Below are 9,287 nucleotides of genomic sequence, written 5' to 3' on the forward strand. Positions count from 1 at the left end.
ACACACACACACACACACACACACACACACACACACACACACACACACACACACACACACACACACACCATCGTGGGCGTAAAGGCAGCGGAGTTAACCACTTATGAAGTTCAAATATTCCTGTAATAAAGTGCAGCTCGGTGGATAAACTGTACCCTGCAAATTGTTAAAAATAAACAAAACAAATCACCGAATCGATCCTGGAAATGTCTTAAGTCCCCCCGTTAAAGCGAAGCAGCTTAAATTGCGGATATTTTGAACGCAGTTCGGCGCACACTCTTCACATCAGAAAACACATTAGTGCTCCGTGTTAAAAAGCGTGAACATTCACATGAACATTTGCTTTCGGAAGCGCAATGTCCGCCCACCGCTCAGCTCCACTGTCAAACACCCAGTTTGTTGGAGCGGCTGTCATTAACCATTATTATTATTATTATTACTATTATTATTATTATTATTATTATTATTATTATTAGTGCAGACTGTTGACATTTAAAAAAAAAAAAAAAAAGAACAGAAAAGAAAAGAAAAGAAACAAACAACCACAAAATGAAACGTACCGCATATGCAAGAAGAAGCTCGTGTCCGGAAAAAAGAAAATTATTTGGAGTCCCGGTGTCTGTGCATTCCTCCTCAGCTGGAACCACCAGTGTTGATCTCCGTCGGCTAAACTGGACGGGACACAGCGCCAGGGTTTAACCTGAAATGACCCGCGCTAGTGCAAATCAGGCGAGGGCTATGCGCGCGTGTGTGTGTGTGTAAGTGTGTGTGTGTGTGTGTAAGTGTGTGTGTTACTGTATCTGTGTGTATCCGCTAACACTGTATGCGGCTACGAGAGTCTTGGTGCTCTGGACGCCGAGAGAGAGAGAGAGAGAGAGAGAAAAAAAACAACAAAAAAAAAACTTCAACATGGAGCCGAAAAACAAACCTTGAAAACGGGGCACAGTAACTTGCAGCGCTCCCACTGATCGCTACGGGGAATCAGAGAGCAGAATCACGGGCAGGAACCGAGCAGAATAAGCCTCGCCCTAATTACTAACTCCCAAGTTTTTCTTTTTTTTTTCTTTTCGATGGCGGTTGGCTGTTTTTACAGTCGGCCTGGTACAGGAAGACAGGAAACATATTGCTTCAACTTACTGTGTGTGTGTGTGTGTGTGTGTGTGTGTGTGTGTGTGTGTGTTCAAGGAAATCAGAAGGAAATCATTATTATTTATTAGTATCATTATCCATCTTGCTGTATTATTATTATTATTATTATTATAACATTATTGCATAGCATTTAATTGCATTAAATAATAATAATAATAATTATGCAATATTTTTTTATGCAGGTGTGTGTGTGGGAGTATTCTCCAAATCCCCACCTTTGTTTTGCAATGATAAGCTACTACTATGTAATATGTTTTTTTGTTTTTTGTTTGTTTTTTGTTATAGTACTGCAACATATAATTTTATGAGCTTTGCATCTTGATAAATGATGATCCTAAAAGTGTCTGTCATGTCCCACACGTCTGCAGAATCACATCTTGCAGGTAAATTATTAGCGGGAAGGTTTCAAAGTCTTCCCTGATCTGTAAACGTCCCTGCACTGCGATCGCTCGGTGTGGGCCTGTTCACTTACCTTACATCACCTTTGCCTCCCTGTATTAACTTGGACGTTTTCCAAGTGTGTAAAAGGGCTGTAGATTGGCTGCTTTTTTCCACTGCAGGACTGGATGTCTGAACACACCTACTGTACATTATGTATAACTCTCTAAGAAATGTTGCTCGACACGTAAGGAGAACTGCCGTCTGGTTAAATGCGTGAAGGGAGGAGGCTGCAGTGGCACAATATTCTCACATTATCTATGTTTTTCTTAAATCCAGAGCTTTCCAGGTGTGATTTTTGTGATGAAATCTAGCGAGTCTGTTGATATTTCTACTCCACTGACTTTTTACGCCTCCTCGCCGGCGCCAGAGGTGTAGTGTTTTCGGGTGGATGTCTCCGTAACGCCGTGACAGAACTTCCTCAACTTTGGCACAAATGTTCACTAGGACTCAACTGATTGTTGGCAACTTTCCAAGTTCTTTAAGCTGCATTAAAACATGTTTTTATATTAAGATTGGATCAAGAGTTAGTTAGTTATTTGGAATGGGCCATGAACTTTTTTTTTTTAGCCTCTTTTAGCTTGTTTTGGTCGTACAACACATTTTCTAACAGCAGCAAGGAGGTGTTTTTTGTTGTTGTTGTTTTTCTTTTTTAAAGTTAGCATAGTTAGCAACTAGCTGATGAAGAACGTCAAACATTTAGCAGCTAAAGAGACAGATACTTTAACGCTTTTTCAGGATTGTTCGTCCGTTCTCGTCAGTGTGACCTCACAAAACATTTTTTAAGCCTTTACTCAAGACAGCGCACTGCAAGCACGACAACATCTCACACAGACAGTTAATATTGTATATGCCTCTGGATAAACAGGGATGTAATTTGACACCTGTCTGAGCGGCGGAGGCCGACAACCACAAGGTGCTAATTCTAGTTTCTTAACAGCTTGTAAAGAATGTGCAAGAACATTTTGTATTCAAGTAAAAGTGTGTGGGTCATGTAAGGGAAAAAGTAAGTGCAGAGTGCCATGTCTTCATGTTTAAATTACATGTGAGCTACTGAGGTTAGTGTCAGCGGGGGGTAAGTTCTCTCTCTGCTTCGCCATGCCTTCCTCCCCGTCAGTGCGACAGAGAGTCTCAGACTCTTTGATTCTCAGGGACTGACACCAAAGCCTGAGCTTTCTGTTGATGTTTTTTTAGTAGCTGACACATTTTTCTGCATCACAGCTAAACAGGAAAACAGCTCAACAACAGACTGATGGAATAAGAACAATAACATGGCATCAACTGCTGCTTTCACTAAATTCCATGTAAATACTGTGCACATTAAGGTGGATCTTTTCTTTTAAGGGCCTTTTAAGCAACTTGAAAATTCAAGGTAAACCACACACGCCCACACACAGTCTACATTCGACAGTGTGTGGAGCATGAGGGAGAGCACAGCAGGAGGATATGGCTGTGGCATGCCAAACCACAGCTGCATATGTAAAACCACGTGACCTGTTGTTGTATGCGGGACAAATGCAGAACCTGTTTGCATAAAGTGTGCTTGCCTCTGAGAAGAACATTGTGTTACTGATCTAGTGATCATAGCGCTTCACAGGTCACATGAATGTTACAGGGTGAATAAGTTCATATTAAATGATTTACATGCTGCTCAGTTTTTTTCTACAACACAGTTTGTTATCGGTCACATCTTTCCCCGTTGGCAACTTTCCAAAGTCTGTAAACTGGATTAAAACAAGTTTTTATAAGAAGATTGGATCGAGTGAGCGAGTTATTTTGGAAGGTGTTAGACTCTCTGCGACTCTCAGGAGGTTTTCAGCCTCTTTTAGCTTGTTTTTCATCGTACAGCACATTTACTGTCAAAACACAGCAAGCTGTAGCCGGAGCGAGGAGCTTAGCAAGTAGCTGATGAAGAACATCAAACATTTTTTTTCATGCCTTTGTGCCGGCGACAGTCAGAGCAGCCATATTGTTTTCAGGCTGTCCGTCCGTCTCTCTGCTCCATTCTCATGGGACACGATATCTCAGTAACGCCCTGAAGAAACTTCAAATTTGGCAGAAACGTTCACTTGGACTCAAGGATGAACTGATTAGACTTTGGTGGCTAAAGGTCAAAGGTCATGGTCATGGTGACCTCACAAAATGGTTTGGTTTTTGGCCTTGTAAACGCCCGTATGTCTTCAAGGGAATCCCTCCACATGTGGCACAAACATCCACTGGGACTCGAGGATGAACTGATTGTTGGCAACTTTCCAACTTCTATCAGCTGCATTAAAACATGTTTTTATATTAAAACGGTCAAATCAAAGGTCAAAGGTCACGGTGACCTCACAAAAGGTTGTATTGGCCTTGTGAACGCAATGTCTCCGTAACGCCTTGAGGGAATTTCTTCAAACTTTGTAAAAACAATCACCTGAACTCAAGGACAAACTGATTTGACTTTGGTGGTTAAAGGTCAAAGGTCAAGGTTACAGTGACCTCACAAAAAATAGAAGGATGTATAATTAGTATTAATACATGTGTTTTTGTAAAGCAGGAAGTTTAGAGGCTTGAATAACCAGGCTGTAAGTTGAATCAAAACTATGCTGTATATATTAGAATATTCGTGATTTCCACATATATGACATATCACCAGTTGGTCCTGGTCTAAAACAGTTTCACTGTCTGATAGGAAGCTCTTTGAGAGCCGGTTCTGCAGAGCTTGGAACCAACACTGAAGGACTTTCGTGTTTACATCCAGGCCAGTATTTGTATACAGCTCCTGCTCACAGCAATTTACTTGCACTCGAGAGTCCTTGGAGCGTGGTTAAAACTGACCCTTCAAGTATGTTTAAACCAAATCATTAGTGCTCGTGGAGAAACTCAGAGCAGTGCAGCTTGAGGGCACCTGCAGATTATGAATCACAGGCAGATTGGAGTTAGTTATACAAATATCCATCATCTGGTAGGGTCAGTGAGTTAGTTTACGTAACCCAGATACCTTCAGACTGGCATTGCTTTTCTACGGTCTGTGTTTTTTTGCAAGCGTCAACCTCAGAGGCTGAAACATGAAGCTGCAGTTCCTCTAACGACCACTAGAGTCTGGCTCCAACAGTGAGTCAGTCCCCATAGACTCCCATGTTAAAATGTCCAACTTTACAGCAGAAATAAACATGTTTACAGCCTGGTACAAAGCCTCTAGGGCTAATTTCCTCCTTCATGACACCTGTTTATATAACTCACCTGTTTACATTTTATTAAGGATTAAAGTTATGGAGGATTGAGGGAGTGGCCTCTTTGAGTGACAGGTGGATAAGCGTTTGCTTTCCACATACCAGCAGTCACTGAAGTCTCTGCTCCACACACGCCCTTCCTCTTTGACCATTTCTGGATTAGCCAGGAGTTAGGGGCGGAGTCAGACATAGCCAAGATGGCGACTGTGGAGCGGCTCACTCTGAGTTTCAAAACCACTCTTCAGAAACCTGTGGGTGACGTCACGGAGGCTACGTGCATCTTTATTTACATTCTGTGGTTTTTCTTTTTTGTATTTTTCACGTCTCTAATCCCCCTTGTCCGCCTCCGCTACTCAGACTAGTCTCAGGTTACATCCCTGTTTATGCAGAGTCATATAAAATATTCACCATTTGCATGTTTTCTGAGGTCACCATGACCTTGACCTTTGACCTTTAGCCACCAAAATCTAATCAGTTCATCCTTGAGTCCTAGTGAATGTTTGTGCCAAATTTGAAGACGTTACTGAGATATCGTGTCCACGAGAATGTGCTACTTTCTAACATAGTACTCCTGTGTTTCACTGCCCCTCCCCCTCTCACCTGCCCTGCAGGTGTCACCGTTGAAGCATTTTTAATCAGAATCGACTGATGAACCTGTTGTAACCAGAGCTCCAGACAGAGGATGTAAAACTACACTGAGGTGGTTTTTATTCTCTTAAAACCACAAATATTCTGTTTTTTCTTATGGAAATTAAACTTAAAATAAAACAGTGGAAAACTGTAAAATATAAAGACACATGGGAAAGTGTGTGGGGGGGGGGGTGTCACTGATCTACTTAAAAGTGGGTAAAGAAAAACCCTTGACATACATTTCAACAGCCGAGTTACTTGTCTGTCTCTCTCCCCTCCCTCGCAGCGAGCACGCCGCCCCGCACGCCAAGAAGAGGAACGCCACTTGAGATTATATTCCAGGAAAGCAACGGTGACGGTCGCATTCAACCCCGGGAGGAAAGAAAAGACTCGTCGTTTAGGCGTCAGGTTTTTCAGACTGCTGATGGTCACAGCTGAAGCATTTGGCATCTGTCGACACGTGCACATGTGAGGCGCTGACACACAGGAAGCTGAGGGCGGCCGCCACACAGCTCCATTTACCGCTGACGTCCGACATGAAGAGGCTTCAGCTCTTTTTATCGACAGTCAGAGCCGCCATATTGTTTTTCAGGTTATCCATCCGTCCAGTTCTCATGGACATGATATCTCAGGAACTTCTTCAGATTTGGCGTAAACATTAACTCGGACTCAATGATGAACTGTTTAGACTTTGGTGGCTAAAGGTCAAAGGTCAAGGTCACGGTGATCTCACAAAACATGATTTTTGGCCTTGTGAATGAATATCTCGAGAACTCCTTAAGGAATCTCCTTCAAATTTGGAACAAGCATTCACTTGGACTCGAGGAGGATGAACTGATTAGATTGTGGAGGTCAAAGGTCAAAAGTCAAGGCCGGGGTGACCTCACAAAATGCTTTGGTATTGGCCTTGTGAACGCCGTATCTCTTCAAGGGGATCCCTCCACATTTGGCACAAATGTCCACTGGGACTCGAGGATGAACTGATTAGACTTCGGTCGTCAAAGGTCAAAAGGTCATTGTGACCTCAGAAAGAGATTTTCCACTTATTTTCACGAGACTGTTGTGAATCTCTGTCGTCCACACAGCCATGTTCCACCTCGAGAGAAAAGAACGCTAGAATGAAAATGTTATTCATTGACTTTTAGCTCGGCCTTCGAAACAATCATTTACATTTACATTTATTCATTTGGCAGCTGCTTTCACCCAAAGCGACTTACAAGTGAGGGACATCACTAAAGCTTCAGTGCAGCAGGAAACCTTGGTGTAAGAGTTTCGTGCTATAGCTATTTAATAAGTGCAAGGAGATAAGGTAAAGAGGTTCACCGACAGTGCTAGTAAGAGCTAGTTAGACATGTTAGGGTGTTGGAGGTGTTAGGAGAGGACGTGCTCTCCGAAGAGACAAGTCTTCATGAGATTCTTGAAGACAGAGACAAATAAACTAATAATCTGAGAGAGTTCAGTAGCTTGTTCCACCATCAGGGAACCACAGAGCAGAACAGACTGGGCTGACGTTGTTGTGTGTGCAGGGATGGTGATGCCAGACGAAGCAGTGGCCGAGAAGGAGCTTAAGTCTCTCTGATTGAGATCAAGTAGATGGAGCAGAACCAGAAGTCACTCTGAAGGCAGCGTTACTGACTTGAGTTTGATTCAGCCAGTGGAGGTCGATGTGTAGCAGACTGACATGTGATCGTGAGGTTGCACCGGCAGGGCCTCAACACCTCCTTCAGTGACCGGGTCCTGCACTTCCTGCCTGGATCGGCAGCTGCACCTCCAGCATCAACTAAATGAGCACCAGCGCTCCTCAGGGCGGCGTGCTCAGCCGGCTTCTGTTCACGCTGCTGACGTGACCGCGCTGCATCATCCAGCTCCAACCGCATCACAGAGAGCCGATCACACGGGTAAAAACCGAGGAGAAAAAGACACGGCACTCCCCCAGAGAGCACAGCATCGTCTCCACTTCCTGAACCTCCCCCAGAGCCTCTTCTTTGAGACCGCTGTACCAGACCAACAATCTGAGACCTTTAACCTTTAACCCCTGCCCTCGACTGTAGCTCATTTCATACACAGATCTACAGAGATTGCTGTTAAGTTGACCTCTTGTGATGCCGCCTTTGCTTGTTTACACCGAACCAAACAAGTTGGCATGTTAATATTTATACGCATTACAGTCTTTCAGCTATAATATCAAAATGCAACCGTGTAAAAAGTGTCCCAGTGATCCAACAGGAGCTCGTTGTATCTTAGTTTATTCAGTCAGTTATAACCAGAGTGTTGATCCTTGTGATTGTTGTATTATCCGCTCTTCTTCTCTGTTTTCTCTTCTTCTTCTGTCTGTTTTTTTTTCCTGCTACATTGACCCAGTTTCTCCACATGCATCATTAAAGTTTCATCTGATCAGTGAAAAGTAAACCGCTCTGATGCGACTGCAGCTTTCATGTTCGTCCTCAATGAGCTTTGAGCTGCGGGAGATTTTTGTTTTTTAGACTGGTGACCTCTTATCTCCAGGACTGTTCTGAGACACCAGTGTTTAGCTTGCTTGCTTTCTTTCTTTCTTTCTTTCTTTCTTCCTTCCTTCCTTCCTTTCACCGCTCGTCTCACAACACCTAAGCTCCTCGCTCCGGAGCTTTCGACCACATGTCACGGTTGTCAGTCTGAAAGTGGCCGAGGAGTCGTCACATGACGGTAACTCTGTGATTTGATCATGTGATAAGAAGTGGTTGTAAACACCTTAGCTCTGAAGACGGGCCTCTGCTGGCAGATGAATGGCCTCCTTGTAAGAGAGCCGATGGCTCGAGGGCAATCGAAGAGAGAGAGGAGGCTCGCTAATACAATACACTCACCCAACAATCATGCTAACTAGCATGCTAACTAACTAAGGGTAGATAATCCGATGGCAACCCACAAATCTGACCTGCTTCTTGAGTTAAAAGAGAATCAAAGCTGGAGAGTAAATATATATTAAATATTTCTCCCTGAGTTTCATTTGTCAGATTTCTTATTGTCTCTTTATTTCTAAGACTCCGAGAAAGAACAAACCAAAGACTTGATCACATGTAAAACTAAAAATGTTTATAGATTTTGTTAAAGAGCGAATCACTGAACGCAGGAACTCTCAAGAGAAGCGACGTCAGTAAAGCAGCATCACATTTCATCTGTATTTTTTTAAATAAAGAATAGAAGTGATGAAGACAAAGAGGTGGTGATGTTGATTTCCTGCATTTTGGATGTTTTATCCTAAAAGTTGATTTCCAGGGGACGTGAATGACGATTTCTCAACTCATGAGTCTTTATACCTCTAAAGTTTTAATTTTTATATCGTTATTTAGCTCATTTTATTTGTACTTGCGTCTTGTGACAGGCCTGAAACAAAACAGGAATTATTCTTAACAGTCTTTGTTGACAAAAGATTTCTAACGGCAATGACTTGTGACACAACGTTAAGTGATATGATCAGATCCTCCTCAGTGATACCAGCTACTGAGACACGGCTCTGTTTCTGCCTCACGACCAGAGACTGAAGAGGAAAAAAAGAAAAGAAAGAAAAGAAAAGTGCATCGGCAGATAAAATCAAAAAGTTATTAAATTCTAAAATTCCACACTGAATAAAAGAAGCTACAAGGCGTCGCTGGTGTTCACGATAGAAGTGTATTTTCTCAAAGGAACCATTTGCCAAAGTATTTATTTCATACTGTATATTATGTGTGTGTGTGTGTGTGTGTGTGTGTGTGAAACTGGCTCCATGATTGCCATGGACACACTTGGGTTGATTAAACCAGCAAACAGACGCTGCTAGGATAAACTCGATTTGTCGAGGGGTGAACACGTGACTCAGCTGGTGCCCTCTGGGTAATGAAGTTC

The 9,287-nt window shown here is 42.8% G+C and overlaps 1 protein-coding gene across 3 annotated transcripts in view; it reads right to left on the reverse strand.

Annotated features, from left to right (window-relative positions):
- Positions 1-988, reverse strand: part of thrb (thyroid hormone receptor beta) — a 99,571-nt gene extending 98,583 nt beyond the window's left edge. The window contains exon 1 of one of the 3 annotated variants that reach the window (XM_087175834.1): positions 561-988. The gene's annotated coding sequence lies outside the window, so the exon portion shown is untranslated. The remainder of the gene's footprint in view (positions 1-560) is intronic. The other 2 variants (XM_087175833.1, XM_023413196.2) reach the window with 2 other exon arrangements.
- Between the last annotated feature and the right edge of the window lie 8,299 nt (positions 989-9,287).

This window comes from Seriola lalandi, unplaced genomic scaffold, assembly GCF_002814215.2.
Source record: "Seriola lalandi dorsalis isolate HSWRI2012SDOR001 ecotype SW California unplaced genomic scaffold, Sedor1 jcf7180002054505, whole genome shotgun sequence".
NCBI lineage: Eukaryota > Metazoa > Chordata > Actinopteri > Carangiformes > Carangidae > Seriola > Seriola lalandi.